The following is a 26493-nucleotide window of genomic DNA, read 5'->3' on the forward strand; positions in this document are numbered from 1 at the left end:
CCACCTATCGGTTACTAGAAGAGTTACTGTCGATCGCGCCGATACATACTCACTATTGGCGTCACTCAAATTGGTCATCTCGCTTTGCCTAATGGTTGAGTGATTTAAATCACTGGTGTGCGCTCGAGATTGTTCTTCAAACAATCGCGAATGATGTACAAGAAATAAATCGTACAGGTTGATAGAATTAATCTTTGTCGCGAAATATAATAGCATTTCGATTGCTATTATGCCGAAAATGCTATAAATAAGGGATCCGACCAACTCCATTGCGAATTGAGTGAAGATCTTCAAACTAAACTTTTCTTCCGTATCAAAGTTCGCGATTTTCCAAAGGTGCATTTCAGAGCGGTTGACAAAGTCAAGGACTTTGCTAGTAAAATCCACCCATGCTTAAGGTGGGAAGGAGCTAGAGTAGCAAGATTAGGCCTTATTTTTTAAAGTCTTTAAAGACCGACTGCTAGGATAGGAGTTACCAAAAGGAAGTGACTCGTGCCCGTTAAACTTAAAACTAGCAGGTAAGCTTCGTGCTGCGGTGACTAAAATAACTTATTAGGCATACGCATAACGAATGTACACGTTGAACAGGGTTCCCCATTCAACGTGGGGTGTTTATTCCGGCTTGGGCAGAAGACCAATCTGCTAAGCGGACCCATCGAACACGCTGTCATAAGTCATAGGATTGACTGATCCACTCAGCGCACTCAGAACGTGCTACGGACCGGCGCCTGCCACTCACCCTAAGGTGGCAAACGCTATACGCTCTTCGTTTACATCGGGATCAGCTTGACTGCCTGGATCAGCTGATTGATCGCTACTGCCTGTGTTATCAGGACCGTTCGGCCTGTGCTGTCGAACTGTGTGGAAGAACCAAATCAAAAAACCGCAAGTGCTAGCAAATAAGACTGTTTACCATTGTTAGCCTTAAGTTGAGTAGCTTTACCCTGTCCCGGGACCAGTAGGCTGATGCGTTCAATAAACAGTCTGTAAGTTTGAAAACCACCTGAAAGATATCGAACTTTTGTTTGTTTTTCGAATTAATGAACGGTGAGATCTTTTCTCATTTAGATTCGCGTATCGTCTCGATTCTTTTAGTTCGTTTGTTTTGGAGATTTGGTAGATATAATCGATCAGTCTGTACGAATAATTCTTGGTTTAACCCCTGTTAGGAAAAGTCAGATGAGCGGTGTGATTTATCCACTTTTAACCCGCCCGTTTTACAGAGTCTCATAGCCGGACTTTCAAAAGCGTCAGCAGCCTCCTAAACCGGAGTGGCGCTTAAGCTGCTGTGCGTTGTGAGCAACACAAACGTTACAATCTTTTATACGCTTAATAGTGAAAATGTATGTGGTCAAATTTCCCCATACTTTTTTTGCGATTACCTTGCTTCACAGGTAGGGAGAACAGTTAAACACACTATCTGTTTAGTGTGGTTTCCTTTTACAAAACCCGAATTAATCCACCTAGCGGCGTGATCTAGCCTTTCTACTGGATAATGTTTTTTATTTCTTAGTATCTGAATCTATGATTCAATTAGCCATATTTTTTAACTTTAATTTACTGCGAGCAACTATTGCCAAGTGACCGAGAAAAAGATCAAACGCGTAATCGACCTTCACAGATTTGAACCAAATTTTGCCAGATCGTTCGTTTTCGGTCAGAAAGTAAAAATCCAAAATTTGATACGGATTGAACATTCCCTCGATTAATGGGAGCGCCTCCATTTTTAAGGAAAATACCAGATTTTGTCAAAACCTCTTTTTTACTTTTACTTATATCTTCGGAAATATTAGGTTTAGAAAGACACTATTTTCACATATTTATAGGAAACTAGAGGACCCCGCGCGCGTTGCTACGCCATTCAATAAAAGGGATAGGTGTACTTATAATGGTAAAGATTTGCTTGGTCGTATTCATGCAACGTGGATCTGTCTTTTTGACAAACCAAGATATTCCTAAATTATACTGCAATTTACTACTCCAGAAGGAGCGAACGAGTGCTGTGGTTGAAAACCTCAGAAATATTTAAAAAAATACTAATCCAAACTAACAACTTAAGTTTTATTACCACCTCTTAAAACTGTAAAATTGGCAAAAATGCAATAAAAAATCAGTGCATGAAATCCGTTGAAAACTTTATTTTTAAAATTAGTATTATATTTCCTTAATTTTGTTCAATTTGACTCCAATTACCAATTTATTGTTTACTATTTTGTCCCTAATTTATCTTTGTTTTATTTTAGTGTGGATTCACATAATCACTTTTCGTTTATATTTTACTAGCTGACCCGACAAACTTCGTATTGCCACAAATTAACCTGTGTTGTACATAAATCATGAATCTCGGATGATCTTTGTCACAATCTCGAGTTTTGCAAGTTTCTGAAGAGTTCAACCATAAATGATTCATTTTGGCAGTTACGTAACTATGAAAGCATCCCAGGTAACCAATACGCATCACCAATGCTATTCAAATATAGGCCAATAAGTATTTAATTCGCCTTAAATGCTACTTAAATGCTATTTTGGCAAAATATACAGCTACTTTACTGATAACCTTCTTATAGTGCTGACAATGCTAATTTACAGCTAATTACCGACACGAAGAATTTGAATACAATTTTGGATGCCAATTTACAACACCTATGCAGTCAAAATGCTAACATACAATAACGTGCACTATAAAATGCCAGATACGCTGATTTGTTGCTTACGTTAAGGCTTATTAGTTATTTGGAATGGGTAGTTTAATATACAAATTTGCAATTTTTCCTCACAGTAAAGTAGAAAACCACTCCCCTGTCCCCTCATTGCATAGCCAGAAAGCGGATAGTAATATTCGTCATGATTGTACAACATTTCGCCGAATATCATTTTGCGAAAAACCATAAGCGGAATGTACCATTTCACGGAAAACTTCTTTGTGGAAAGTACCATTTCGCGATCCTCTCCTTACTCGCTGTCGCTCGTTCCAGGAAACCCAGGTAGACCTAGGAAAATGAATAAACCTAGACAGTAGTGATTTCCGCGGGGAGTTGCCTCCCCACAGTGGGCGGCGCTTCCGACGGTGGGTCGCCGGCAACACTCGCGGCCGTCTCGTCTTGAATGATTTAGTGTTACTATAGATAGTTTTTGTGGTCTTGTTATTGATTAATGTTTTATGGAAGAGTCTCGAATTTCTCGAGTTCGATTAGTTTTTGAGTTTCGCAAAAATTTCTGTTTTATTTGTATGAGAGTCCATATCCCCCTGCCACAGGGGTGAAAGGTCTCTAATTATCATAAAATAAATTCAAGACTCAAAAATCTCCTACATGCTAAATTTGGTTCCATTGGCTTGATTAGCACTCAAATTATAAGAAAATTTGTATCTCATTTGTATGGGAGCCCCCCCCCCCTCTTAAAAGGGGAAGTAGTCGTGATACACCACAGAAAAAAATTCTGCCATCTAAAACTCCCACATGAAAATTTGGTTCCATTTGCTTGATTAGTTCTCGAGATAAGAGAAAATTTGCATTTCAATTGTATAGAAACCCACCCTCTTAAAGGGGAGATGGGTCATAACTCGCTTTTTAAAGAGGAGAGGGGTCTCAATTCACCATAGAAAAAAACTTGCCTCCAAAACCACTTACATGTCAAATTTGGTTCCATTTGCTTGATTAGTTCTCGAGTTATGAGGAAATTTGTATTTCGTTTGTATAGGAGCCCCCCTTCCTAAAGTGGAGAGGGGTCCCAATTCATCATACAAAAAATTTTTGTCTCCAAAAACACACACATGCCAAATTTGGTTCCATTTCCTTGATTAGTTCGCGAGTTATGAGGAAATTTGTATTTTATTTGTACAGGAGCCCCCCCTCTTAAAGTGGGGAGGGGTCCTAATTCACCATAGAAAATTTTCTTGCCCTCGAAAACCTTCACATGCCAAATTTGGTTCCATTTGCTTGATTAGTTCTCGAGTTATGAGGAAATTTGTATGGAAGCCCCCCCCTCTTAAAGGGGAGAGAAGTTATAATTCTCCTTATAAAGAGGGGAGGGCTCTCAATTTACTATAGAATAAATTCTTGTCAGCGAAAACACCCACATGCCAAATTTTGTTCTATTTGCTTGATTAGTTCTCGAGTTATGCAGAAATTTGTGTTTCATTTGTATGGGAGCCCCCCCTCTTAGTGGGGGGAGGGGTCACTAACCATCACTAAAACCTTTCCCGGCTCCAAAAACCTCTGCATGGAAAATTTCACGCCGATTGGTTCAGTAGTTTTCGATTCTATAAGAAACACACAGACAGACAGAAATCCTTTTTTATAGGTATAGATCCTGTTTCGTTAAATTTGATAATGCGTTCTATGTTAAAATTTCAAGTTCAATATTTAGTTCAAATTGGGGGTTGCGACATCATCTAATAAAGAAGAATGTATTGGCACCTTATGGAAACATAAAAGGAAAGTTTCCAACAGAGTCGCGAAAATTTAATTTATTTATGTTACTTTTCACCTGACCTTATCGGTCCACATAAAGTGGAATATAATGAGACATATGTAGCATTATAAACATTATTCCGAAAATTCAATGGAAACGTTCATGTGTTTCGAGTAACAATTTGCATGAACCCAGTTAACCTAAATTATAACTCAGGTTATTAATGGTCATAATAATATATCATACAGAAGGCGCAAAAAGACGATTGTTCTAGAGCAACCGTTGATCTGATTAAAGTAAAAACCCGAATTAATCCACCTAGCGGCGTGACCTAGCCTTTCTACTGCCACAATAATCATTATTTAATTTCTCAGGAATATCTACAATTAATTTGACTATATTTTTAAATATCCGTTCCGTATTCCTTAAAATCCTTATTTGCCAGTAAAATTCACAACGTATTGTGTAGAATAATTATATTTTCTTTCCTTGGGTGCGTAAATACATGTAAGCGTCATTTATGTTACTTGATGAACACCTTATTTAGTTTTATAATATTTACGTGATTTATAGAAAAATAATGTAAACACAAAGGTAATTTTTACAGACTTGAATGAATATGTATAGAAAATTAGAAATTAACCCTCTAACGGGTCTACAGACGGCCTTAACTTTCGGGCTTCAGAGCCACATACGAAACTTGTTTTGAATTGACAATATTAAATATGTGTTCATAGCAGATTTTTTGATATTTTGATATTAATACCATGCGTTCAAAAGTTAGCATCTTTGAAAAACAAAAGTTCAGAAAAATTATTATTATACTTCACTTTTGAAGAAAAAGGATATCTACAACAAAATGATTAATCTCAAAATTTTACGATTAGCTTGCTTGGCTTCAATTTTGCAATATAGGTATCTGATCTGGTTTTTTTTGAGTTTAACCGTCCGACCGAACGGACGTTCTTTTTTGACTCGCGTCGTAGTACCGCGTATTTTAACTTTTAGTAATATTGACAAACGTGCATGCAGGCACTTTTTTATTTACAAACATTTATTTTCGTCGCTTAAACTGTACCGCCGCGCGTGTAATCATGAAGTGTGGCATCAAAAATTGCATCGCCAACGACAGTCGTGACCTGTGGAAGTGCGAAGGAAATTGCAATCGCTTTTTCCACGGAATTTGCGTAGGCGCAGCTAGAAATAAGGAAGAATTGCTGCGGTCATTCATGCTGCCCTTATGTGCTGACTGTCAAACGCAGTTCAATGCTGAACTCAACTTTAAAGCAATCACACAATCGTTGTCACAAATTTCAGACAACATAGGAAAAACATTGGAAGCAAATCACAAATTGCTTACCAACTTAAAAAATTTGAGCGCCACCCACGACGAAACTCTAGAGCACTTTGAAAAAGTACTTCTAGACATCTACAGCAAATTATCGACCGTCGAAAAAACCAACAAATCCAGCGCATCAGAAATCGAAAACAGAATATCATCACTTTTGGACGTCCAGCCTATAGACCCGCTTGCAGTAGAAGCAGTTGCTAAATCTGCAGCGACATCAGCAGTAGCAGCAATAACAAAAACAGCTTTAGTTGACCCACTTCCATAATTATTTACTGCTCTTAGAAATGACCTGACAGACTCGCACACCATTCTGGCCTGCGAAGTCAAATCGCAAATTGACGAAATAGCAAAGACAATCGCTACTTCGCCTACCCAAATCACTGAAAAACTACCTGCGTCATAATTCCGGACGAAATCAAGGAATCAAATTACAAAGAACCAAACTCCGGCTGGCGCTTTATTGGAAACAAAAGACACTGGAGGCCGGATTGGGTCAAAGCCAATTCAGCACTTCTACCTTTGGACAAAGACCTTTCGGCAGCTGGTTCGGATAAACAGTTACTGGCCACCGCGAAATTACAATTTGCTGGTCCACCATCAACCACAGACCACCCAATTGTAGGCCTTTCAGTACGAAAGTTCATTGACTTTCAAAAGGGTGAAACCCTAAATCCTTGCCGCACAGGCCACCACACATTACACACTGAAACTGAGTCATCACCAGCGAAAAATAGCACTGCACCACCTTTGCAAGCGCACCCAACACGTACTTGGACACTCGACCCAATGCGCCCACCTATCGTCAGCTTAACGAAACAATCAGCTGGCGGAGACGGACGGTTCCTGAAGGCGCGACTGCGAGATCCGAAAATTATGTATCTCGTTCGCCTTTACCTGGCTTACATGTACGACAAGGAACCAGTGTTCTGTTACGAAGGTATGACGAACACCAGCATAAAAATGAATTTAGCATCTGAAGGACTACCCGTCGCAGCGCAGGATCTCCTGAAAATCTTTATAGAGGTGCATGAGGAACTTGAAGTACCGAAACAGGAGGCATCTGACGACTTGGAATCTTACCGGCGGCATCTCCAGAACCAGCGAATTCAGTATCTGCAACGCGCAAGGGAAAGCGCCGACAAATTCAATAATCCGGTACGAATTTCCAGACAGAATTTTCGGAAGTAACCACTCCTTTCGATGAGAAAGAGGTAACTAATTTAATTATTTCTTCAACCGACCCAGACCCACTTCCATTCATTTCTTCACTAAGGCAGAATTTACAGCTCCTTTGTTTTGGCTTTTTAACTTATCACTGGAATCCGGAATCTTTCCAAAAATATGGAAAAGCTCTTTTCTAGTACCTGTCTTTAAATCAGGTAGGAAATCTGACGTACGTAATTATCGTGGTATTGCCATAATCTCTTGCATTCCAAAACTCTTCGAAGCAATTATGATTGAAAAATTATTCCTGCAAATTAAAAACAGAATTACAGAAATGCAACACGGTTTCTTCAAAGGACGCTCGACTACGACAAATTTACTGGAATTTATTGACTATTCATTGAATGCAATGGATAATGGAAACCATGTAGAAGCACTTTATACGGACTTTAGCAAAGCATTTGATCGCATTGACATACCAATGCTGCTTCTCAAATTGCAAAAAATTGGAATTCAACCAGGGCTCCTGAAATGGCTTGAATCGTATTTATCCAATCGCCAACAAATAATTAAATTTAACGGAAAGAACTCGAATCCAATTCAAGTCACTTCTGGGGTCCCTCAAGGCTCTCATTTGGGACCTCTTCTTTTCATTTTGTATGTAAACGACATTTCCTTCATTCTCAAGAAACTTAAAGTGCTAATATATGCCGATGACATGAAGCTCTTTTTGGAAGTAAAAAATGAAGAAGACATCAATGTATTCCAGAATGAAATACACATATTCTACACATGGTGTAAAAAAAGCCTATTAGAACTCAATGTAAAAAAATGCAATCTAATAACATTTACCAGAAAAAGAACTACACCAGAACTCTCAATCAGATTAGGAAATCAAACAGTAGAAAAATGTGAAAAAGTTAGGGATTTAGGAATTATCTTAGACTCCAAGCTAAATTTTATCGACCATTATAACGCAATAATACACAAGGCAAATAACATGCTAGGTTTCAGTAAACGTTTTAGCTACAATTTTTTGGATCCATACACAATCAAAACATTATACATTGCCTATGTAAGGTCAATACTGGAATACTGCAGCATTGTATGGTCACCGTTTTCCATCACGCACGAAGAGAGAATAGAATCAGTACAAAAACAATTTCTCTTATATGCCCTTCGTAAATTAGGTTGGACAACATTTCCTCTTCCATCATACGAAGCACGCTGCATGCTTATAAATATACAATCATTAAAAGAGCGTCGTAAATATGCAATGGTCTTATTTGTAAACGATATCGTTTCGCAGCATATTGACTCAGCAACACTTTTATCAAAACTGAACTTTTATACACCTACTCGGCAACTTCGTAATCGAAATTTATTTGCCATAAGCCATTATCGCACAAATTATGCAAAATTCGGTCCATTAAATCGTATGATGGCCTCGTACAATCAATACTGCGAAACCATTGACTTTACAATGTCTCGGCATAGACTTAAACATCACTTTCAGTCAACACGTAATCGTAACGCGTAGCGAACGATACAAAAGAATAAGTACACTTTTTAATCTTCATTTAATTAATTAATCTTAATTAAATAACTCTGAAGAAATAACTGAATAGAGCATTAGATATGAAAAAGAGAAATTGAACTTTTTCTTAGCTGGCGCTCCTTCAGATAATTATTTTTGCATGAAAATCAAAACTTAAGCTTCTTTTGAATGTACTTTCATGAAAAGTTAGTCATTAGCTTGATCGCATCGTTTTTACAATGTTAGAGGGTTAGGAAAACAAGATGAGGTCGAAAAATAGTGCAAAAGCTGCGCCATAAACACGTTTGAGAATGGGAAATATGATCGATATGATTTCCAGTGCTTGTCATTATTGATTTATTTATTAAAACATGATACATGACATAAGACATCGGTCCTTTAAAATGTGACTAACGAAAACAAATCTTACAAAACTTCTACCGTGCAAAGTTTACTTCCTATTTTTCATATAACATTTCTAAGCTCTAGTATCTATTGATTGAAAAGAGCATCTATTGAAACGCAGAATTTGTTTGAAATTTGTATAAATTTATTTAGAAAAATCAACTCACTAGTATTTTTAATTCTATACACCACATACCTACATGCTTAAATTAACTGCTATTCTTTGCTTTTTGCTTTTCTTGTACAATTGTGAGTAACAGCAAGTGAAGAAAATGACAATTGAAATCTGAAATCAAAGAAAAGAAAAAACTTTTCGATTGAATCCCACTATTTAATATTTATTTACAACAGATACGTAGTTCGCCTACGACGTGCAGGCTTCATCAGTGTCTTATTTCAAAGGGTATACGTATCTGTCGCGAATAAATATTAAATAGTGGAATTTAGTCGGTAAAAGTTTTTTCTTTTCTTTAATTTCAGAGTTCGTATTCCACTAAGAGGCTTTAAAAACTTCAGACAATTGACATGTTTCTCACTTTTCTTGAATTTCAATGCAAATTTTAAAATTGCAAATTGTCATCACATACATACACACATACATATGTAAGCCAAACTCCCCGAAAGACGTTCGAATCTACCGAAATAAAACGCACCGATTCTGACAACTATGTCTTAATTCCATCAGGGTATAATTAGCACTCTCTTTGTTATCATAATCGATCATATAAGAAGCTCATTTGAGAAAGATCATTTTATAGATTTATAGCAAATATTATAGAATGGTTCAAAAATCGAAATTAACGTTTTATAATGTTTACAAACTGACACCACTGCGTAAATGATGCCCTCATCATTCATCCACTTCGTTGGGTGGATCATCTGCTTCTAAGTTTCCCAATTCACACCATCGCTTTATTCGATCAGCAGCGTAGACTGTATCCAATGACGTTGTCTTCCGTTGTGCTCCAGGTATATCACGAATTCGGTAACGATCATGGCCGAGTACCTCTGCTACCATGTACGGTCCCTTGAACTTTGGTTCGAGCTTGCGGCTTCCACCGATCACTATAGACTCTTTCTCCACCAACACCATATCGCCCACGCTGTATTTTGTAGCTACTCTCTTCCTCGCGTCGTAGTATTTCTTTTGCTGCCTCTGCTTAGTAACAAATTTTCCTCTGCACGTCTCTTCAGCTCGTCAACATTCGCAATGCGATTGTCCTCTTCGTCATGAATAGCTAACACGATTTCGTTGCGAACAATATCTCTCGGTTTGAAAGTAAATACCAATTCACTAGGCGAAACACCCGTTGTCGCATTGGGAGTGTTGTTGATCGCCCACTGCACGGACGGTAGACTATTGTCCCATTTGCGATCCTCTTCTAACATAAAGCGAATAGCGGTGAGTATTACGCGATTTACGTGCCTGCTTGTCCGTTGGCTCTAGGGGAACCAACTGCCACTAGCACATGATTTATCTGATGATCGCCACAAAATTTTTTGAATATGCCTGCCGTAAACGCCGTACCCCGATCAGTGATAATCCTTTGTGGAGTACCAAACGCTGCCGTTAAATCTGTTAAAGTTTTCACCACTAACTCAGATCTCGTTGACCGCACTGCCTTTAGTATCACAAACTTGGTATAACCGTCTACCAATACTAGAACGTGCACATTCCCGTTGGCCGATTTCGGGAAAGGTCCAAGATGGTCCAGGTGTATTGTTTGAAACGGAACTGGTATTTTGGGTATTGGGTTCAGCTTTCCCTCCAACTGTCCACCCTTCGCCTTATTATATGCACACTTTGGGCACGCTTTGATAAACTCCTTCACATAGTGCCTCATCCGTTTGAACCAAAATTTTTTCTTCATGTTCTCTAACACTTTTTCTTCTGCCATATGTCCCATATCGTCATGATAGGTCTTCAGTATACGCCAGCGCACTCGCTCAGGCACCACCCATTTGTGCTCACCATTGACTTTACGCATTAGTCGATTGTTAACCAGGTCGTAATCATGCCGCAACTGTCTGTCGTTATCGTTCTGGACTGGTTGGCTTAATGAATTTATTATCGATATCAGCTTAGGGTCCTGACGTTGCATCGTCACCAGAAAATCATCTTCATCAATCTCCAACGCCATTACATGAAACATCACCGGCTCTACTGGAACGGCTTCACCAAAAGGGTTGCGACTTAGTGAATCCACATGACACATTTTCGTACCGGCGCGATGCTCGAACGTAACATCATACTCTTGCAGTTTCAAAATCCAACGAGCAACTCGGCGGCCAATATCTTTTTTCGCAAACGTTTGAGTTACAGCACTGCAATCCGTCACCACCTTAAAGGACCTTCTTAGCAAATACTGCCGAAAACGTTCGACACTGGCTACTACAGCTAACACTTCAAGTTCGTAGCTGAAATATTTTTCCTCCTGTTCACTGGTTTTTCGGCTAAAATAGCCCACTGGTTTCCAGCCTTCTTCAGTCAACGACAGCAGAATACCGCCCAAGCCCAGAGCGGAGGCATCAGTATGAAGTTCAAATTCTCTCGCAGGATCATACAGCGTTAACACTGGTTTTGATACCAATATCCGTTTGAGGTCATTGAACGCCTTGCTTTGCTCCTCGCCCCATATGAATTCCGCTTCAGCTTTCAACAGCGTAACCAAAGGATTCGCTCGAAGGCTGTAATTATTCACGAATCTTCGGAAATATCCAGTTAACCCGAGAAATTGTTGCACCTCCTATTTGGAATTCGGTACTGGAAATTTTTCTACTGCCTCGATTTTCCGTTCTCCCGGCTTAACACCACCTTTCGATATTTCAAATCCGAGGAACTCTACCGTTCGCTTGGAAAATTGACTTTTCTTCAAATTAACGGTAAATTCATGCTCTCGCAACACACTCAATAACCGTTTGAACTTAGCAAATACTTCTTCTTCCGTTTTCCCGCTCAGAATAACATCATCGATGTATGCCACGGGTTTATCATCCTTCAGCTGAGTCACAATCTGATTCATTGCACGCTGGAATACTGCACATCCGTTCACCAGGCCAAACGGCATTCGAACGAACTGATAGTGACTATCCATCGTCGAAAAGACCGTCAATTTCTTCGTATTTTCAGCTACAGGTATTTGATAATAACCGCTAAACATGTCCACTGTAATAAATACTTCTCCTCCTTCCAGTTTACTTAAGCAATATTCGATAGTGGGCATAGGAAACCTATCTTTCACTGTCTTCTGGTTGAGAGAACGATAGTCTACTACCATCCGGAATTCCCCATCTTTCTTCGGCACAATTGATGCGCGACTGCTATAAGGTGATGTTGTCGGTTCGATGATCTCAGCCTCCAAAAGTTCATCTACAATTTTGTTCAACTCCAACTCTCGCAAAAATTCCATTCTGTACGGCTTTTCGTAGACTGGTTTCTGATCTTCTAACACTATATCCAGCTCAACGAATTTAGCTTTTCCCAACTCACGGAACGATTTCGAAAAGCAATCTCGATTCTCCGTTACGTATTGCAGCAGCTCTTCTTTTGTAATCTTCGATTCGTCCATCTTTAAATCGTCATACGTGACTGGTTGGTAAGCCTGAATCGAACATATATCGCGCACTTTATTCTCCATTTTAACCGGTTCAGTCTTTTGTACACTTTTTTCTCCCTTCGCTAACCAAACTCTACCTCCCTTTTTCGTCAGCAACACACTATCTCGTTTCAGTACATCCTTGCCAATTATCACGGGCAAATATTGAGCAAAATTTGGTACTACTACAAACTCGACTGCTTCTTCTATTTCGTCAATCTGTAACACCGCTACTATTTTTTCAGTCACTCTGATTCGTCGACCACCAAATCCTCTAAGCATTAGGTCAGCTGGTTGTCGATTCCCGAACTTTTGCGCAAAGGAGCTTTTCATGGTTGTTACTCGGCTACCACTATCCACCAATGCCATCATTTGTTGGTTATCGATCGACACCATCTTTTCAAACTCGTCGTCTACCTCAACAGCTTTTATTGGACGAGTGGGCTCTCCATTACGTCTTAGCTCACAGTCTCTCGCTAAGTGTCGGTCGGATCCACAACGAAAGCATTTTTTGAGCTTTTGTCTTTCACTACACTGATCAGCAAGATGGCCTACTTTTGAGCAACGAAAGCACACTTTATCACTTTTTATAGTTTTTCCGCCATCACTGCGATTTGACCGCATGTTTCCAATGCCATCTAACCACTTTAATTGTTCTAGCAGTTCAGGGAGAGTTCGTGGCATTGAAACAGTAACTCCTTTTTCACGATGTATTTCTTCGACGCCCGCGATTATGTACTTAATGAGGGTTTTATCGTCAAATTTTCCTTTTCTCCCCAAAGCCACTTGATCGTAAAAATATGTCTCCACCGTTTCAGCAGGTTTCTTTTTCCTTCGCATCAACTGGTCATGGATGGTAACCGGATCATTCGACTCAGGAAAGGCTTCCAAAAGTTGTGCTTGGAACATAACCCATGTTTTTACCGTGCATAGTACACCACTCCACCATAGCCTAGCTGCTCCTTGAAGATGCATTCTTGCACAATAAAACTTTGTCAGATCCTGCCATCCATAGGCTTCGGCAGTAGCCTCAATATTCTGCAACCAACTTTCTGCTGACTCACAGGTCGGTATGTCCGGATTAAAGTCGCTGACTAAAGTTTCAAGTTCAAAGCGACCGGGTCGGCTTACTTCCGCGTTAGTGTCCACTACTCGCTCAATACTTGGTCCTGGCTCAATTTTAGGCTGTTCTGCAATTTTGGCCTGTAGCTCTTCCAGCTTTGCCATCAGCTCAGCATTTGTGGCTCGTAATTCCTCCATCTTTCCACTCGATCACGATAGGCTTTATTCCGTCACACAATAGTAAACTCACTGAGCCCGCCCGTCTATTCAATTCACAAATCTTTATCTTTATCACCGACGTTGAATTTTATTCCAAGGTCTACCGAATTTTTCTACACTTGGTTCCGCGGTATTTTTCGCGTTAATTCTGTCTACAGTAAATTTGTAAGCCAAACTCCCCGAAAGACGTTCGAATCTACCGAAATAAAACGCACCGATTCTTACAACTATGTCTTTATTCCATCAGGGTATAATTAGCACTCTCTTTGTTATCATAACCGATCATATAAGAAGCTCATTTGAGAAAGATCATTTTATAGATTTATAGCAAATATTATAGAATGGTTCAAAAATCTAAATTAAAGTTTTATAATGTTTACACATACATACATACATACATACATACATACATACATACATACATACATACATACATACATACATACATACATACATACATACATACATACATACATACATACATACATACATACATACATACATACATACATACATACATACATACATACATACATACATACATACATACATACATACATACATACATACATACATACATACATACATACATACATACATACATACATACATACATACATACATACATACATACATACATACATACATACATACATACATACATACATACATACATACATACATACATACATACATACATACATACATACATACATACAAACGCACATACATCACACACATTGAATACAATCAACATTTGATTGATGTTTTGATTTCACACGTTTTAACGGTTTAATATACGGTGCTTAAGTGTTAAAGTTTGAATAACTTTTGAATGAACCGTCCGATTTTCAATAACTCGGTTTCGTTTGATAGATCTCAGCAGTAATTTTCAAATAATCATAAAAAGTGTGATGTTTTTCATTGAATTAATGCTTATATGTTGCATAAATATGTTTTAAATACTATTTTTGCACATTTCTTTATGTAACTTTCAAACTACAAGTCCAATCGTCATGAAATTTGAAAGTTAAGGGTTTGCAAAGCTCCTCTTTCATATGCAATCAATTTTGTTCAAATCGGTTAAGGGACCTATGAGATAATGAAGTCCCATATTTTTCGTATTTTTATACATAACATTTGAACTAAAATTGTTGGGGTTTGTCACCGTAAAATTCTATATATTACTCTTGTTGACTTTTTCGGTGAGAAATAAGAACTAAAATGTTTTCAGCGGACGTTTCGACTTACTATGCTTCAGTCATTTACTACGCCTAAAACATGATCACATTTATTTAAATATTTACACAATTTACTATTGTCAAGACAAACTTACGTTGAACATCTATTCTCACTGCCTCGTCCTTTATAACTATTACTAACTAACCTATCGTTTCTTCCTTTCTTCTAGTAGTCGTAGTTTAGTCATTAGTCCGTTGTATGTGTCGTTGAAATTCCCGCATTCTCGTTGTAAATTAACTGTCCGTTCTTGTCCTCTCATTTTAATATGGAACATCTCTGCTGTAAGTCTAGTATCTTTATTTTCAATTTTCTCTAGAATGCGCGTTTTTTCGAAGTCAAAAACTTACAAGTCAAAGACTTACAGCAGAGATGTTCCATATTAAAATGAGAGGACAAGAACGGACAGTTAATTTACAACGAGAATGCGGGAATTTCAACGACACATACAACGGACTAATGACTAAACTACGACTACTAGAAGAAAGGAAGAAACGATAGGTTAGTTAGTAATAGTTATAAAGGACGAGGCAGTGAGAATAGATGTTCAACGTAAGTTTGTCTTGACAATAGTAAATTGTGTAAATATTTAAATAAATGTGATCATGTTTTAGGCGTAGTAAATGACTGAAGCATAGTAAGTCGAAACGTCCGCTGAAAACATTTTAGTTCTTATTTCTCACCGAAAAAGTCAACAAGAGTAATATATTTGAACTAAAAGTCCGATCAGTATGGAATTCAATAGCGACCTATGAGACACCTAGACCTTTCATTTGACACTAAGAACATTAAAATCGGTCCAGCCATCTCCGAGAAAAGTGAGTGAGATTGAAAGCGTCACACACACACACACACACACACACACACACACACACACACACACACACACACACACACACACACACACACACACACACACACACACACACACACACACACACACACACACACACACACACACACACACACACACACACACACACACACACACACACACACACACACACACACACACACACACACACACACACACACACACACACACACACACACACACACACACACACACACACACACACACACACACACACACACACACACACACACACACACACACACACACACACACACACACACACACACACACACACACACACACACACACACACACACACACACACACACACAGAAAATGCTCAGTTTTCGAAACTGAGTCGAATGGTATATGACATTCGGCCCACAGGACCTTCTTTCCATTTCCGGTTTTCCAAGTGATTTCTATACCTTTATACTATATGTTTATATAGTAGAAAGGCAAAACAAGTAAGTATACTTGTTGCAGTAGCTTTTAACTTATCTATTTTATTTGTTCTATTGATATTTAAATAGCTGCTAAAGTTATTTTTCTGGAACACTTATCTATGTATTGAATCATCGTTAATCAAAAAACCAAAAAATTGTAAAACTAATATAAACTTAGCAAAAAAAATTATTTTTAGGAAAATGGCACCTTATCAAATAGAAAAAATTGAATTTTACTCTTAAAATGTCCATTAAAAGAAAAATAGTTATTACCAATTACCGATATTAATATCGGTGAGGAAAAACCTTCGATAACTTGCCAGGAAATATTCCTAAAAGGTTTGTGTTAACATTTGAAGTGAATCGTTTCGACCGTTTTCGAGATATCTTGCTTATCGTCTTTGAAAATAAGTAGGTATTGAAAAAACCGCTTTCAAAGTTTTGCGTTCCTTCTGCAATGCTTTGACACGTCGGTTCAATTGTGCGTGTAACTTCGCAAATATTTAAAGAATGATCATGACATTTTCTTTGTATTTGTAATTTGTGTGTAATTTGACAAGTATTGTCCTTCTGTACTTGAGTCAAGTATACACTACGGATATGAAATAAAAAGAAAATCGATTTTTCGAAAATTCGGACTGATTCGAATTAGGCCTTGTTACATACCTTGTTAGGCCTTGACTTGTTACATCTGACTTGACCGCAACCGATTTTTAATCGGTTATTGGAATTACATGTTTTTGTTCCATGTCACTATGAACAGAATGTGCTTTTGAAATGCGTTGTCGGTTCAACTCACGTCACCGACATCAACTTGAATCTAAGTAGACACGGACTTACTTGGATGGTTTTGCTTGTGCGACAGCTGTACTTGCAATGCTGTTTGTTCCGTATGCAGCAATTTGCCGTTTTCTAAAACTGCCACATGCAGGAATTGGACTAAACCATGCTAAGAACATTCCTTACACCAAAGGCACTGTATACGCGTCCCGATCAGACAAACGTAACAAAATTATAACAAATCGTGATATTCTGTTACGACGGTTTTTCTAACATGATTTGTTATAATTTTGGTCTCGTTAGTAGTTAAAATATCAAAAAGTCTATCAGAACTTATATGCAGTTATAGCAAAACAAAACAAAATTTGTTATGTTTAGAACAAAAATAAATCAAAATTTGTTGTAATATATCTAACAGGTTTTGTTATAATTTTGTTAAAATATAACAAAAACTTCTTTGCCTTTATCTGCTATATCGACAATTTATTTCGACGAAATTGTCAAAAATAGACAACTACTTTCGAGAACATTCACAAATAGAACAGAAAAAAACTTTCATACATTTACAAAAACTGCTCCTCCTTCAACCGGGATTGAACTCATGACATATCGCATAGAATGCAACCGTCTTATCCCCTATACCTGAACTTCTCTTGAATGAAGGAAGATTAAATGCTTATATGATTTGGCCGATAGCTTATTCGGGGTTGTCAGTTTTTGATTCAAGCTGGCTATAAATAGAAAGCGTTCGGTGTTCGGTCCTAAGCCGTGATCAAGAAGAAGAAATCGAATCCGTTTAAGGTGGCATGGTACTTTTTCAAATCCAAAAAATTGAATTTTTTACCTTTGTTATACTATAACAAAGGTTTAAAAATTGGTCGAAAAACACGAAATTGATCCGAGGCCCGGAGGGCCAAGTCACATATACCAATCGATAGGGTTCGTCGATTTGAGCAATGTCTGTGTGTGTGTGTGTGTGTGTGTGTATGTATGTAATGATTTTTTCTATCGCCTGTTTCTCAGAGATGGCTGAACCGAATCGTTCGCTATTACTTTTGTTTGAAAGGTATTATTGTCTAGTAGATCACTATTGAGTTGCTTCGTGATACGACGTTTCGTTTAAAAGTTATAAGCAAAAATGTGAAAAATACGTGACACGGGTTTCTCTATAACTACATGACCGATTTCAGCAATCTTAGTATCAAATGAAAGCTCTTATTAAAGCTAAATTATTCAGAAATTTTTAATTGAAAATAAACAAGTAGTTTAAAAGTTATGCTTAAAAAACCTGTTTTGACAGGGTAATAATTATCGCCTGTTTCTTAGAGATGGCCAAACCGATTTATGCGCTATTAGTCTCATTTGAAAGATAATATATCCTAATAGATCACTATTGAATGATTTTTTGATTGGACGTTCAATTTGAAAATTACGAGCAACCGTATACACCACACCAAAATTAACAAAAATTTATAATGATTTTAACCAAGATAATTTACCTAATTTCAATTATTTTAATATCAAACGAGAGGTTTTGACACTACGAATATATATGCAAAATTTCATAAGAATTGGTTTTACCGGTCAAAAGATATTAACCCTCGAACACTCGCGCCAACTTTTGTAACGCAGTTACTCGCGCGCACAATAGCCGCAAACCAAGGTTGGTTCGAATCGGATCAAAACTCACTCACTCCCCATTCATTTGCCGATTCAATACATGCAGATCACGGCACGCTTGTATCTTCTTGCGAAAAGAGAACCAAAGACGCAAAAGAATGAGGCGAAAAAGCAACACGTGAACCTCTATCGCCGATAAAGCTTTGTGTGTGTATCGCTGCTTGCGTGTGTCATATTTGATTCTCTCCGAGTGAACTGATCGGCGATAATTATCGTTTCCCGATACGAGTGAGTGATGAGTCTTGAACTTCCGATCGAATCACTTGGCGATAATGCAGTACAGCGATCGGAAGAAAATTTTATCGCAAGCAGCAAACACAGGAAACAATCCACGAGCGGCGGGTACCTACGCATAATTTTGAAATGAAATTGGCAAATAGAAGCCGTATACCACTAGCACAGCTGTGTAAACACTAAGATGACCGTTATTACATAAAAATGAGCTTGATAATTTTGACGTAGGACTACGTCTTTAACATAATAGACTTCATTTTAAAATATTTTACTAGGTTTGAAATTGCTATCTTAACGTGTGATTTGCCTTTGCACGTGGATTTGTATCGAACCGCGTTGGCGGATGCAAAAGAAGCAGAGATGACAATTGAATTTTGAATATTTCTAGTGTGATTTGAGATCACGGATCATGTGATTCGGTTCAGGTCGTAAAGTAGTCATTCCCTCGACGGCAACTTAACCCGGCTCAAAATTTCTTGCCAATGGGCATACAGTGGGATTTCGAATTTGGCATGGTTCGATTTTGGCATGCCTCGATTTTGGCAACAAAAGTATCCATTTTTGGCAGCATAAAATATTTTACTTCCAAAAATATGCTTAAATATCAATCAATTTCCGCATACAAACTTTAAATGACGAAAAATTATTGCCCTAAGTGTGTCCATGGCAAAAAGTTTGCGATTTCGAACAATAATATTTTTATTGCCGTAGGACTACGTTTAACCGCAGGTCGCCAAAAACTGACATGCACCACACGGATAGCTCTTGGCGGATTTTATAAACATAAAAAGGTTGCAATCGTTGATTAATAACCTTTAGTCAATTTCTAACGCACTTCCATTAAATTTTTTCATCTTAAAAAAGGGTCTCGATTTTGGCACGGTTTCGATTTTGGCAACATAGGCGACACGCATTTGTTGCCAAATTCGAAATCCAACTGTATTTTGCAAAACAATTACATACAATACAGGCTGCGATTATTTTCATTGCGGAAGTGTAATTGATGATTTTTATTTACTTTATATGAGCAATCTGCCCTTTAAAACTTTAAAAGGACGTAACTAAATACAACTTACTTACTCAGCAATTTATTGTAAAAAGGATCTATCAAAGTTCAAAAGTGCTTTGATTATGTTCAAATTTAGTAAACTTTTTCGTTTTTAAAACAATTTTAGATTTGTATTTTTTTCGTTTGGCGTTTAGGTTGGCTTTTTCTTAGGCCCTCTCCCAAAAATCATTGTTTTGCCAAACTTATTTTCAAATAACTTTTGGACAACCAAATCGATTTTAATGATTTTACTACCAAATAAACGGTTTTGTCATTCTTTATATTTAAATGTCAGTCCAAGTTATATGGAATAAATTGTAAAGCGTCAACTAACAGTTGAATTATGTTCCCAAGATGTTTCGAGTTCTGTATCAAATAACATGTAAGATGGTATAGCAAAGGTTCCTTTCACCAGCAGGTGGATTAAATCCGGTTTTTTAAACGAATTTCGGAATTTACGCGGTTTACGTGATTTTCGGAATTTACGTGGATGTGCTCAAAACGTCTTTTTTATACGTACCTAGGTTTGAAAATTACAAAGTTAACGTGGTTTTTACGCGAATTCACGCGTTTTTCTAATCGAATTTGGCAACAAATGCAGGTCCCCTATGTTGCCAAAATCGAAACCGTACCAAATCGAGACCCTTTTTGGATATGAAAATATTGACTGTAGATGCGTTAGAAATTGACTAAATATTATTAATCAACGATTGCAAGTCCGCCAAGAGTTATCCGTCCGGTGCAAGTAAGTTTCTGGCAACCTGCGGTAAGACGTAGTCGTACGGCAATTAAAATAATACTGTTCGTAACATTCATTGTTTCGTCATTTAAGGCTTGTATGCGGAAACTGACTGTTATTTAAGCATATTTTTGTAGTGAAATATTTTATGTTGCCAAAAACGGATTATTTTGTTACTAAAATGCCAAATGAAATCCCACTGTATAATGGCCCTAAATTCACAGAGGTGGTGATATGGATAACCAGAATAACAGTGTATCAACACAACTGAGTACGCAAAACGGTTTTATAAACGTGCAGTGCCATTCAAATCTTTGCTTTCCACGCGCTACCTCGTTCTTAAATTGCAAAACTTGCTGAACATTTCTTTAATTCAGCCATAATATTTTTTGCAAACATTTTACTAAACAGCAAGTTGCTGCCTTGTATTTATATTAAAACAATATCAGACATCACCATATCCTCCATTCGCCAACACAATCGCAACAAAAATATCCATAACCGAAAAATCTTACATTTTTTACCAATCGAAAAAAGAACGATAATCATCCAATGATCGCAATCCTTTCTCATCTGCGAAAATTATCGCCTGGCGATCCTTTTCCGTGATATTTACACACAGAGCGAATCACGAGAGAGTGAATCGCATTCCCCATGGCGCGTATACGTTCAGGATGCAATACAGAGAGAACTAACTCACAGGATTGCCGATTGTGCTCTCACACGGAGCAGCATCGTACGATGAATATAGCAATACACTGATAGACGATGTCGTTTCATATACCGAGAAAAAGTTGAATGCCACTCGCAGTTTTCTCGCGGATCACCAACCCTGCCGCAAACCAAAGAAAACGTGTGCACTAGAGTTTTGACTGGGTAAGCTTGGTTTTAGGTTTATCGAATCTTTGGAAGAGTTTCTTGAAATTAAAAGCTCTATCGTTTGGTGGAATTAAAATTTTGATTAATCCCCCTAAAAGTGAAATAAATAAAATATTTTCTTCAGTGTTAATATAACACATTGATGTGTTCTGCAAAGTTATAGTGCATATTATTACAAGATATTTTGCTAAAGACAGTAACCTTCTATCTCTGCAGCGAAGATAGAAAAATCTTATTTATTGTATATGAATTTGTAAAATCAGTTTTTCTATTTTTGCTCTTTTTGTAATTGTTGTATGACTTTTTCATGTACTACAAAATTGTACAAATAGTAAAAATACACAACTTTGCTGAAAACAGTATACCTGTATGATTGCTTGTTTAGGAACTGTAGAACTTTGATTATAAAAAATACCCTAATTTTGACTACGAATTACTCGACTACCAGCAGACGGATACATTTTAAACATTTTACATTGGATAGTTTTGCTGCATACAGACACCATTTTTCTATATGGAGAAACGAGAGAAAATTCCACTTGGGGTCAATTGCGGTACACCTCGCTTGCTGATTGCTTCGTTTCTGTGATGGCGGTTTATGCTGATCTATTTTCCCAACAATTTAAATTATTAATGCATTGAATAATTATGACATTTTGCTCAGAATAAGTTCATTGAAGAATATACGTTAGTTAAACAACGATTTGTAACTTTATAACAATATGGCGTTGAAAAACCTACACGTGTTGTACAAAATACAACAGCGTGAGTAACCGAAGGTTAATAAAAATTGATGAAAATTATTCTAGAGAACTCTACTGATGTGAATCAAATAGAATGGCATTACAGGAAATTATGCATAGTTCAAAAACCTATAAACTAGACCTTTACTAGGCAATGTATATGTTAAAGAATAAGATTTCCTATTACAACTTACTTTTATTTGCACTTACTCAAATTAATAACAACTTACTTATCCTTACTCAGCAATTTCATGAAAAAAGGATCTATCAAAATTTAAAAGTGTTCCTATTTTGTTCAAAATTTGTAAACTTATTCAATTTTCAAAAATTTTATGTAAACCAACGCATTACGCAACGTTGACCAATAGATGAATTATGTTCCGAAAACGTGTGGATTTCTATCTCAAATAGCAAGTAAGACCGTATAACAAAGGTTCCTTTCACCACTAGGTGGATTAAATCGGGTTTTTTATTAATTAATTCGAAAGATTATCATTTTGAGCATATGTGGTTGAAGTCGTTTGGATGAATTTCGAAAATTGACAAAGTTATAGCTATTTGTACTGCGCATGTCTGGAACGATTGCACAGCAAATAAAAACTTCAATGCCGTTTTTCTCGAAACCAGGTTTTCAAAGTCGATTCCATAAACATCTCAAGAACGGCTCAAGCAATTCTCTTGCTTCTTTTTTTGTTTCAAAGCTAACAAAATTATCTAGTGTTTGACTTATCCTTTTTTCGATATTGCAATCTATGTATTTTTTAGATAAGTTTAAAGTCAATTTTTTCGACTAAAAACCTGACTTTTATGTTTGAATGTCTGTCATTTTGTTATGTTTTAACGAATTTTAAAAAAAGGATGGGTCAAACACGAGATAATAAGGCCGTCAAGATTTTTTTTGCAATGAGTCTTACGCGTATATTTCAGCTTTCGTGTCTAGATTTTTGCTTATTTTGGCAGGACCCGACCACAGAAACGATTAAAAATAACTGCGAACTTAATTATTCAAATGATGCGTAAAAGAAACTATTTCTCAGTAACTATGTGACTTTGTACTATGACTTTGTCACTATGTAACTTTGTAAACAAAACATAAACTATAATATAAGAATATAAGAGATGACATTCCATTTTAGATTTCAGTTCCAAGCATCTAGCAACAAAATAAAAGTTTGAGTAAACCAGAGATTCTCCATAAAATACGTGCCATAGTTGTAGCATTGACTAAAAAAACTGGTTCTCTCATATATGAAATTCTACAATAACGTTCGAAAATAACTCTTTAGGTTATTTAAACATAGGCTTCTGTCAATACGTTCTGTAATTTTTGATAATAAAGTGCATGAGGTTCCCAAAACGTGACTTGACAGGAGCGGCGCGTTACTGCATCGAGTATGTTTTAGATTAGACAATTTTTTAGCAACATGTGAAATGCAACATATAGAATGCGACATGTTGCTAGTTGTTGCTTGCATTTATCGTGAAAAGGACCAACCGGCACCAAATTTAGAATTTTTACATTCTGACTTGAAATGCAAGATCTGCCAAATTTGGTCTAAATCCGTGAAGATCGATACATCTCGGATACTTCACGCAGAGTTACTCTAATACGTATTATTTAGATTTTACATTTGCAATAACTTGAGAACGACATAAGAAAAAAGTTCATGTGACATAATTTGTTCAAAATTATGCGTAGAATTTGCGTAAAATTACGCGAAGAATTTTATTTGAGTTTTACAAAAAAGCAGCGTAGGGTTGCGGTTCCACCTCTTCATACGTAATCATGATTCACACTTTATTTCGAGTTTTTAAAAGAAATATGTCCACAAGTACGCAAGTTTTTGGCACGAGATAAATCTCTCACTTCTAGCATATACACCCATTTAGACATAAAATATTTCAAAATTTACATTTTTTAACGACTCAGATGTTCTTGTTCAGCGGCAATTCGTCATACGGAAACTGCACTTCGTCATGACGAAGTTTTGCTTTCGTCCACCATAGACAAACACAATTGTTTACAAAAATTTATGCATGTATTCGTTACACACGGCATGAGGTATTCAACTGGCACCAAAACAATGCAAATAGTTTGAATCAGAGCTTAGATATCGAGTTTTTACTCCGAGTAATCTGCTGATGTGCTGCTGGTGCTCTTCGTAATATTCAAAGCGGATAGTAAAACCAAGAGGACTTTTATTTTTGAAAAAAAAATGGTGAAAATAGTGATTTTCTTTCATTTTCTTTTGTCGATTACTAAGGGACAATAGATAAATATTGATGCAAAGTACATATTAGTTTGAATGTAATTCACCTCAAAGTTAGTTATATCCAGATAGAAGCTATCCAGCACCCTATTTACAAAGTTTTTTCTTTCAGTGTATTTTTTTCTGAAAATACATAAAATTTACTACAACTTTTCCTTTGACGTCATTTTCATAAAATAAATAGTTTTCGAGATAGCATTTTTCAAAAGAAAAAAATCTTATTTCTAAATACGTTCTTTTTAAAAGTTACAAGTTAAAGACAAACCCTTTTATTAGTTGAGCTGGAATTTCTCTATAACAATATTATAACAAATTTTGATATAATAACAAAACTTATAATAATTCTGATTGCTTCATTATTTTGTTTGATCAAAAATATAACAAATTCTGTTATTTCTATCTAATTGAGATATTTTTACTTTTGTTAGCTTTTTGTTATAATCATTTACTCGGGGTAGTTTTATCAAAATTCGTCGAGCGGTTTGCGAGTCTATACCGGACACACGAACAGCATTTCATTTAATATATATATATATATATATATTAGAAAACTAAATTTACATTTTTCTCTCAATGAAAACAATTTTAACTCAAAAATTTCAACTACATGGTGTTCCGCAGATTTTTACCTTTGTTATACTATAACAAAAATTGGTCGAAAAACACGAAATTGATCCGAGGCCCGGAGGGCCAAGTCACATATACCAATCGATAGGGTTCGACGATTTGAGCAATGTCTGTGTGTGTGTGTGTGTGTGTGTGTGTGTGTGTGTGTGTGTGTGTGTGTGTGTGTGTGTGTGTGTGTGTGTGTGTGTGTGTGTGTGTGTGTGTGTGTGTGTGTGTGTGTGTGTGTGTGTGTGTGTGTGTGTGTGTGTGTGTGTGTGTGTGTGTGTGTGTGTGTGTGTGTGTGTGTGTGTGTGTGTGTGTGTGTGTGTGTGTGTGTGTGTGTGTGTGTGTGTGTGTGTGTGTGTGTGTGTGTGTGTGTGTGTGTGTGTGTGTGTGTGTGTGTGTGTGTGTGTGTGTGTGTGTGTGTGTGTGTGTGTGTGTGTGTGTGTGTGTGTGTGTGTGTGTGTGTGTGTGTGTGTGTGTGTGTGTGTGTGTGTGTGTGTGTGTGTGTGTGTGTGTGTGTGTGTGTGTGTGTGTGTGTGTGTGTGTGTGTGTGTGTGTATGTAATGATTTTTTCTATCGCCTGTTTCTCAGAGATGGCTGAACCGAATGGTTCGCTATTACTTTTGTGTGAAAGGTGTTATTGTCTAGTAGATCACTATTGAGTTGCTTCGTGATACGACGTTTCGTTTAAAAGTTATAAGCAAAAATGTGAAAAATACGTGACACGGGTTTCTTCGAAACTACATGACCGATTTCATCGATCTTAGTATCAAATGAAAGCCCTTATTAAAGGTAAATTGTTCAGGAATTTTTAATTGAAAACAAACAAGTAGTTTAAAAGTTAGCCTTAAAAAACCTGTTTTGACAAGGTAATAATTATCGCCTGTTTCTTAGAGATGGCCAAACCGATTTATGCGCTATTAGTCTCATTCGAAAGATAATGTATCCTAATAGATCACTATTGAATGGTTTTTTGATTGGACGTTTAATTTGAAAGTTATGAGCAACCGTATACACCCCACCAAAATTAACAATAATTTATAATGATTTTAACCAAGATAATTTACCTAATTTCAATTATTTTAATATGAAACGAGAGGTTTTGACACTACGAATATATATGCAAAATTTCATAAGAATTGGTTTTACCGGTTAAAATATATTAACCGTCGAACACTCGCGCCAACTTTTGTAACACAGTTACTCGCGCGCACAATAGCCCC

At 37.0% G+C, this 26493-nt stretch overlaps 1 protein-coding gene across 8 annotated transcripts in view; it reads left to right on the forward strand.

Annotated features, from left to right (window-relative positions):
- Positions 1-26493, forward strand: part of LOC128742843 (basement membrane-specific heparan sulfate proteoglycan core protein) — a 1551467-nt gene that overhangs the window by 468070 nt on the left and 1056904 nt on the right. The gene's annotated exons all lie outside the window — the stretch shown is intronic.

The sequence above is a fragment of the Sabethes cyaneus genome, chromosome 3 (assembly GCF_943734655.1).
Source record: "Sabethes cyaneus chromosome 3, idSabCyanKW18_F2, whole genome shotgun sequence".
In the NCBI taxonomy this organism is placed as follows: domain Eukaryota; kingdom Metazoa; phylum Arthropoda; class Insecta; order Diptera; family Culicidae; genus Sabethes; species Sabethes cyaneus.